The 9,581-nt window shown below is 36.1% G+C and overlaps 1 pseudogene; it reads left to right on the top strand.

Annotated features, from left to right (window-relative positions):
- Positions 1–9,581, top strand: part of LOC107673940 (leucine-rich repeat and fibronectin type-III domain-containing protein 2-like) — a 48,706-nt pseudogene that overhangs the window by 25,894 nt on the left and 13,231 nt on the right.

Below are 9,581 nucleotides of genomic sequence, written 5' to 3'. Positions count from 1 at the left end.
TTGGTTATGCAACATTGATGAATTTCGATGATGTATACTGACTTAACTGCATAATAACATTCAATCAAAAAAAAAAAATACAATTACAATACTTGGAGTATCAGAACAATTAAAAGCACACTGAACAACAACAGACATGTTTGTCACCTACATTAATGCATTTAACAGAAACAATGCTTTTATATAAGAGTAAGCTCATATTGTTAAGTCACATTTTCAACAGAAACACTTTAACAGTCAACAAAATGTGAATCTGCATGGAGCATAGAAATTTGCACAGTATTTGTGAATGGTAGTAGCTATTCAAAGTGTCCAAAAAAAAAAAAAATGTTTTTACATTTTTACCAAATAGGTTTGCCAAAGACTATTTTAGGCTGCAGGTCTTTCTGCCCCAGGGAAAGTAGAATACATTGAACACATCAAGGATCATGGCTGCGATCATCGAACATCTAGAGAAGATGAATAAACATCAACAAATTAAAATTGATTCACATGCATCCAAACTCGCATACATTTCAAAAGGTGCAAAATAAAGGGATATTTCACTCAAAAATGACAATTTGCTGTTAATTTACTCACCCTCAAGCCATCCAAATGTAGGTGACTTTTCTTCTTCAGTTCAACACTAAAGAAGATTTTTAGCTGAAACTGTGGTCCTTGGTGATTCATATAATGCAGGTCAAAGGCTACTGGCACTATGAAAGTCAAAAAAACATACACAGGAAAAACTAATTTAATGTTGTGGCTCCTGACGATACATTGAGGTCTTATGAAGTATAGTGAGTAAATTAACAGCAAATTTTCATTTTTAGGTGAACTATCCCTTTAACCTACCAGCATACTTCAATGAGTCTTTATAACAAGGCTGTCTTCCCGCCTGCCTCACGACGACCGCCTGTCTGCTAGTGCCGCTGCAGGAGACAAACGGGAAATTTGCTATTATACCTTTCAAATAACATTACAATAAAACTTGTAAGGTAATTAAGAAAAGTGTATATATGCGTTTTATTCTCTACTTACCAATTTGACGCTTGATTTTCATCAGTCTGGACCGCTGCTTCAGCAAATTCACAACGACCAAAACTTACCGCCTTGTGTTATATCGACCAATCAGCACGTTTGTCAAGGCAGAATTTCAAGCACGACCAATCATATTAAACAGAGACAGAGCATAATTTAAATAAATTGAAATTTTGAGTTCATTACACTTAAAATCTTAATTCGAAAGATTTTTGCTCCCAAATGAGTTAATTAAACATACCTGTTTAATTTTTGACACCAAAACTTGGCATTTTAAGTAATGTTAAGTTATGATAACTTGATTTATTTATTAATGACAACATTGGGGTTTACAGTGTATAGCCCTATGTTATACAAACGTGACTTCTCGAAAAACAATGTTAGAAATCATGAATTAAGCTCATTTTTCTTTTAAATATTTTGTGGTCAGCCATTTAGACGTAAAAATCATAGACTGTATGGTAGATTAAATTAATTTATAGTAACTTATTTAGATTGAGTTCTGCTTAACCTAATTAGATTTTGAGTTCAAATCACAAATGTATATTGAGTTTAAATAACTTTTTAAAATTTTTGAGTTAAATTAACTTATTTCATTTAGCAAATGTCACTGTTTTACAGTGTATAACATTCACTTAGGCCAAGTGACTTCAATAAATTATAAAAGATATATAGGCTATAATTAATAATGATAAATTATATAATTATAAAAGATTCAGTGACTCATTCAGGTGATTTGCCACCACCTACTCGAGGTTGTAGTTTCATATTTAAATACATTTTATTTTTCTATCATATCATATCATATTCTGTTCTATTCATATGCTTTATAGCCTATAAGAATTTTTTTTTTTAAAGATGTTTCTCCAAACATTATGATAACGTTCATAAAGAGGCCTGCAATTATAAGGACATGAATACTGTTATCAGAATGTTTTAGGATAAGACCATAATAACATTTAGCAATTAATTATTAATTTAGAAATTATATTAATAACATTACAAGAACGTTCTAAGAATGTTGTTCTAAAACAGTTTTCTCTCAACATTATGAGAACGTTCATTAAGTACAAATAGCGTCCTAAAGACGTTCCAAGAACGTTGTGCTAAGAACGTTTTCTATCAACATTATAAGAACATTCATCAAGTACAAATCACGTTCTAAAGACATTCCAAGAACGTTGTGCTAAAAACGTTTTCTATCAACATTATAAGAAGATTCATCAAGTACAAATAACGTCCTAAAGACGTTCCAAGAACATTGTGATAAGAACGTTTTCTATCAACATTATAAGAACATTCATCAAGTACAAATCACATTCTAAAGACGTTCCAAGAATGTTGTTCTAAGAACGTTTTCTATCAACTTTATAAGAACATTCATTAAGTACAAATCACATTCTAAAGACGTTCCAAGAACGTTGTTCTAAGAACGTTTTCTATCAACGTTACAAGAACATGAACAACGTTATAAGAATGTTCTAAAAACATTATTTTAATAACGTTTTGTACTAACATTTACACAACTTTTAAAGAACGTTAGTGAATGTTCTGGTAACGTTCCCTGTTAGCTGGGTGCACATATGTCTGCTGAGCTTAAGAGGTCTGTTGCTCTCTGATCTTTACTATGTTATGCTTCAGGAGTTCTAAGGTTCCTGGAGTAAAACTCGATGATGTGGTGGATATGATGCTGTGGACTGCATGGAGAATTTGTAAGAGTCGTACATATGAATGTTAATAGAGGAGACTCAGGGCTAGATATCTCACAGGGAAGTTGTCAAATGTGCTATAAGTCAGGAACTATTTTTGACTCAAAAGTCCTTTTTTTTCTATAGCAGTGGATTGATCCATTTTAATATATTTTAAATATGGCAAACCTGAATTGTCAGCAGCCATTTCTCCAATCTAATATACTGATTTGGTGCTCAAGAAACATTATTATCAATGCTGAAAACAGTTTTTGCTGCTTAATATTTTTCTAGAAACTGTTATACATTACCATTTAAATGTTTGTGGTATTATTGAAAGAATAAGAAAAAGAAGAAGTTGTGATATGTGTATAAATTTTAACGAATTAACTATTTATTTTTTTTTGACAAAGCTATAGTTTATTTATTTATTTACTGACTCACTGACTTACTGCCTGCAATTGGTATATTGCTTAAATTTGCCCTGTAAATGGCAGTTAATGGAAGGTACCATTGTGACAACTTGCCCCATATAGTGTAACGACATGCCAAAAGGTCAGCTTGTGTTCATCGTCATTCTCTTTTTCCTGCACAATAACAGTGGACTTGTTGAAAAGCTTTTTTGTAGTCATGTCTTTAAGGTATGTGCGTAGAGAAATTGACTTTCAAAAACAAATGTACCCTGTGAAATATTTACTAGAGTACAACATATGACAGCTAGCTCTTCTTTTTCAGGGGCTTGACAATATCAGACACATAGCCCTATGATTGTGTTTTGCTTTTAGAGGACATAATATTTAATAAATGTGTCTTCTGTGAACAACTCTTTTTGATAAATGACTAAAGGGAGCAGATTGATTACTGTATGCACTGTTATTAAAATATATAGTTTTATGAGGCTTATACATGTAGGTACACAATATCAAGCAATTCAAATAACACTTTTTTTTCTGCAGTACATGCTCCCCAAGCCATCTAATTAAATATTTTTTGTAAATATAATAATTAAGATTCATGATTATTGTAGGTAAAAAGGCTTTGTCTAAAGCGTTGTGGCAAAATTCACCCATTAATAGATCTATATTTAGTCAGAGAGATAGAGTGGGATTTGAATGTGGTTCCCAGGTGTGTACATGCCACGTTTAATGATTATTACACAATAACATTTTGTTGTCGGCAGTGTAAAATGTACATTAATTCACACAATGGTAATGCTAATAGAAAAACACAATATTTATCATTTCTGAATGTCTACCATGTTACATTATCTCATTATCAACAAACAAATTATAGACCGAAGGCACACTTAAGTGGAGTGGTTTTTTTTTTGTGTGTGTGTGAATGAGTCGCATATTTTAGCAACAACAAACACAAAATTGTAGATTAGCGTAGCGTAGAAACAACATAAGCTGCTAAGGTTAATTAGCCTGTCGTCGGGCAGAGAAGCAATCTGATTTTTTAACCTCCGCATCCTGCTGTGAAAATTAATTTGGCCGCAGTATGAAATAAACCCATTGTCACCCTCCCTTTTGGCTGTCCTCTGCTTTCCTTTTGAGGGCTTTCATCACTTCCCACTAAAATGGCGTTACACATTAATCAAAGGAATGGGAGATACAGGATGTTTGTGTGCAATGGCGAAAATGATTAGCAGCCGTGGATGCGAGCGACTACACTGATAGAGGAAGAGCGGGAGGGTGAAAATATATATAGAGAGAGCTTTTAATAAATCTGACCTTTTCTGTTGTGCACTTGTTATGAAAGATGCTGGCACAGGAAATAAATGGAAGCAAGGGGCAAGGAGACCATTAGAATAGAATCCCAGTGTGCTGAAGATGAGATGTCTGAGGGGATGACGATTTTCTGTTTGAGTGAATGGTGGTTGAGAGTAAAATACGATGGTTCTGTTATGGATTTATATAAGGTGATGTGAGTGAATTATTGCTTAAATGACCGGAAAGAGGAAGTGCTGAGGAGAGAAACTATTTTTTCAAGCAATTTTGATTAGAAGAAAAAAAAATACTAATAAAAAAATAAAATTTAATACAAAAATTATAATTCATTACACCAAAATTATGTCTCAAAATATATTTATGGTTTAGATCACACCTTACTTTTTGATTTAATATTAATGAGAGTATTTATTTTCCAAAGACAAAAACATTCATACAAAGTACATGTACAAAGTAAAATTGTAAAGACAATATCATACTTAATCAATATATTGTCTTTATATAAGCCAAAATGTTGCTTAATGCCAGTGAATATAATATATATGTTTGGCTGTTTACAATTTCACCATAAACATAAGCTATATTAGCTATAATATGAAAGTAGAATTTCCACCTAAGATAAAACTGAGCCATCTTAATTGCAAATATATTACAGCATACATGGTTACATCGTAAAAGTTATAGGCTATATATATATATATAATTTTTTTTTATTTTTGTCTAGGTTTTTAATAAATGAGATATAAAAGTACTGCAAAAAAAGCTTCCAAGCAAATCTAACTACTTCAAAGCTGTCTTCATAGAGCGCATGGATTCATGCAATTATGTGAAACTTATTTCTAACAGTGAAATTCTGCCAAAGACTTTTGAGCTGCAGAAAATGAAAAGGTATTCACTGCACTAAGTTCACCCCAAAAGCTACTTACAGTAGTTTGCTCATACTTCACAAAGATTACCCGTTATCTCCAGAGCTTCTGAGCATAGATTACCTCAGGTAACACCACGCTTCATCCAGCTTTCATGTCTCTGGTGGAAACAGTGCATTGAATTGTTCTGACAATAATCTCTGGTGGAATGGAGTCTAGGACATGTTGACCAAAAGCAGTCCATTAGCCCTTTTGTCAATCCTAGAGCTTTTCTAGTCATAACACATCCCAACTTTAATATTTGTCAAAAGTCAAACATAGAAGTAATGAAACATGGTTATAGTGTAGATACATTTACATATATTTCTTAAAGTTTGACACTAAAATGTTTATGTCTGCTACACTGTACACAATGGATGCAACTCGGCTGGGTCATTTCTATTATACCTACTTTCAATCACAGTTTCTGTAATTGTATCATACAGGATTTAATTTATCTTGATTAGTTCTACATAAAATCCATTGCTAATGCTTACTGATTTTTGTGTTACTATTTTCCCACAATAAATAAATAGATAAATAAATAATGTTTCCTGGAAAATGATGCCATTAAGAAACTGTGATATTACCAACACAGCACAACTCACAATCCCTCAGTGACTCAAAATAAAGTTTCCTTCTTTAATCTACTGAAGGACACAATTTTCTAATAACCCTCTTTCCAATACCATACTCTCATCTACATTTATTGTACCATTTGTCATCTTTGGAAATGTGTTTTGAGAAAAAGAGTAGTACTTTTAAAAGAGCACAGAAGTGTTGATTTAAGAACATGATTGGAAGAATGTAAAGGCAGCATGACATTTGTTGTATAACGAAATTATTTCCATAAACCTGTAATGATGTACATGAAGAACATAGTCTGAACTTTAAGCAGTACAAGACAACATGTGAAAAGAATGATTACGTTGTAACCTTGGCGTGCTTGTACACGTTGATTTAACAGGAAATGTATGTTTCTTCACTTGGGATTTCATTCTGCACAATTTTAGAGTGTTGTCAGAGAGGTAATTTGCAAGCTCAAAGTGTCAAAGAAACAAATAAAACAGACAAACAGAGCAAGCAAACTTTTAAGGGGCAAATCAGATGGTAGAATGGAACCTCATGATTTAAGCGAAAAGAGCTGTAAAGCTAAGTTTTATTCATATATGCATGCACACAGCTCTTTGTCAGATTGGTGTCAATGATGTTAAAGGTGCAGTAGGAGATCTTGGAAAATGCTAACTTTAGCCTGATAGCACTGAAAGCGAACGTCCCACCCTCTCTGCAACCGCTGTCCAAAGCCACGCCCCCTGAATGCATATACGCTCACAGACCAGAATACCAGAGACACCATTACTACAATAGGCTACATCAGCGGTTCCCAATTCCAGCGCTCTTTTATACTAATTTAAATAGTATTTATTTACAGAGGTATATTTCTGTCACACTTCTCTACCCTGCAAACAAGCCTGCACTGGCCCTTTACAGCCCTTACGGCTAGCCTTAGGGCCCCCAGCTCAGGGCCCCTGAGAATTTGCTCATTGGCAAAACGTTGGCCCCTTAGTGCCGGCCCTGCACGGGCAGCCCTCACTTAGCCCCCAGAAAGCCCTCACTATGCCCACAAAGGGCCCGCACTAATAATCTACAACAATACGTCTGTTTCACTTTAAATACTTTCCAGCTACTATAACTTAAGTCTTCGGGAAAAAACAGTTATTATACATCTGAAATGGATGCAGTCACCACATAACTAATGTCTGTATTGTCAAAAATGTACAGTAGTCAAAGGGACTTCAAATAAATGTATTAAATACAAAACAGAAAACATTCAGTTCAGGTTAATACAGCTAAATATAGCCAAAAATGTAAATACACAAAAGTTCAAAAATAAAAATTTAAGAAAGCAAACAAAGCAATGCAAGACTGTAGGATTTCGTCATGTGAAAGTTGATGTGTGCGAAAGTCTTATCTGTAGTACATCAATGTCCAAACACTGTCCATAGCTGAAGTTGACTGATAGCAAATGAATAATCCAACCTCTTTTAATGAAAACACGCCATGGCTCTCAAACACCAGACTCTTCCTAACCAGGAACAGTCAAAAATAGTCCAGACTATGGTCCCACGTCGAAAAAAAACTTTAAATCCATATTCAAACTGGACCATGATGTGGTAATCTCACCAATAAAAATACCTTGGTGTTACCATACATGTAGCATCTCTGCAAAAAGCATCCGTAATGTACACTTAAAAAAAAAAAAAAAAAACTCCTTACTTTAGACTGGGCTTGAAATTACACATTTCCCAACCAGGACACAGCACAATGTGCTTAGCAAGTGAGCCATGCTGGCTACTGCTGCTTGTTATTGCTAACTCCCTCTTCTTCTTCTTCCTTGATGTTTAACGGCGGTTGGCATCCAACTTCAATGGTGCATTACAGCCACCTGCTGTACTGGAGTGTGAACCGGAGCTAGATAGAGATAAACTATAACTAGAAGGGAGACTTCCAACTCTCTTCTCCTCCCTCCCATTTAATTATTAATAATAATGATTTCCAAAACTGTATTCTATATCCTGCTATACCAGTGTCCTCCAGGAAGCTAAATATATGAGTTCTAATATCATTTGAAGTTTTTCCCAGAAGTTCCTTTAGTGAATTCCCTTGCACCCCCAAATTCCTTATGTTTTCTTTCATCTTTATCCTTGCTCTCTCATATTTTTGACATTCAAGCACCACATGTTCAACAGATCCAATACTGTCACACAATTCACATCTTCCTGATATATGCTTACCTAAGATATGTAAGCACTTATTTAACCCACAATGTCCAATCCTTAACCTAGTGACCTTCTTCCCTTCGATTCCTCCCAGTGATCTTCCCTGTCCCAACCTTCTGTTGTATTCTGTATAAATGTCTCCCTCTCTCCTCTCTATCCCAACTACTCTGCCACTTTTTCATAATTTCCACCCACATTTTTGTTTTAGCTTCTTGCTAACTCCCTCTACCCACATGGCTTTACTTAAGGAAACTTAAAACACCCTGGCACCCCTAGTGGTAAGGAAGAAGGAAGAAACTGGCCACATAATTCTTATTAACAGGCTCTTGTCTGTTACACCTCAATTATGGCTCATGAGATCCACTTTCCTGCAGAGTTTAGCTCCAACTTTGATCAAACTCACCCAACTGTGATTTTCTAATGATCCTGAAGACATTGATTAGCATGCTCAGGTGGGTTTGATTAAGGTTAGAACTAAACTCTGCAGGAAAGTGGATCCCGTGAGCCAGATTTGAGGAGCCCTGGCCTATATGAAACAACAGATTCTGAAAAGGTCTTTTTTGGTTTGTGCCATTCCACTTCAATTGACTGGCTAAAGAATGGCCAGTCAATGTTGTTTGTATTCTCCTAGTTGCATTACAGGGCTGCCTACACAAAACCTGCATGGGCCCAAAGGATACAAAAGTTGCTCTGGGCCCGAACGGGCTGGCCCACACTGGGCCATCATAGGATTAATGTGGACAGTCCGCTAGTGTGGCCTGCTCACAGAGAGCCTGCGGTGAGCCCAAAGCTGTGGGCCTCACCTGGGCAAGCCCACACTGGGCCTGTTTAGGTTTGATGTGGGCTGGCCCTAGCCCACTTTGCCCGCAAAAAGCCAGCATGGGCCCCGCAGGGACATGTTTGCAGGGTAGTAAGTTTTGTCTGTGTGTGAAGATGCTGCGCAGCGTAAATCCGTGAATGAATGTTCCGAAGTGACGTAAACTTCAACGGATTTCGCCTGCTCAGGGAGTAGGGAGCAATGAACACTGTGTAAGGATCATATCGATCGGAACACAGTTCATGCACATAGCTCTCTTCTAACGAGCTGGTTATCTGAATCAGGTGTGTTAACTAAGCGAGACATGCAAAATATGCAGAGCGGGGGCCTCGCCTGGGCAAGCCTGCTCTGGGCCTGTTTAGGTTTGGTGTGGGCTGGCCCTAGTCCACTGTGCCCGCAAAAAGCCAGCATGGGCCCCGCAGGGACATGTTTGCAGGGTAGTAAGTTTTGTCTGTGTGTGAAGATGCTGCGCAGCGTAAATCCGTGAATGAATGTTCCGAAGTGACGTAAATTTCAACGGATTTCGCCTGCTCAGGGAGTAGGGAGCAATGAACACTGTGTAAGGATCATATCGATCGGAACACAGTTCATGCACATAGCTCTCTTCTAACGAGCTGGTTATCTGAATCAGGTGTGTTAAC

This window comes from Sinocyclocheilus anshuiensis, unplaced genomic scaffold (assembly GCF_001515605.1).
Source record: "Sinocyclocheilus anshuiensis isolate Anshui unplaced genomic scaffold, SAMN03320099.WGS_v1.1 scaffold1158, whole genome shotgun sequence".
Lineage (NCBI taxonomy): Eukaryota > Metazoa > Chordata > Actinopteri > Cypriniformes > Cyprinidae > Sinocyclocheilus > Sinocyclocheilus anshuiensis.
The sequence above is the reverse complement of the archived record's forward strand: the minus strand, read 5'-3'. Positions and strand labels throughout refer to the sequence as shown.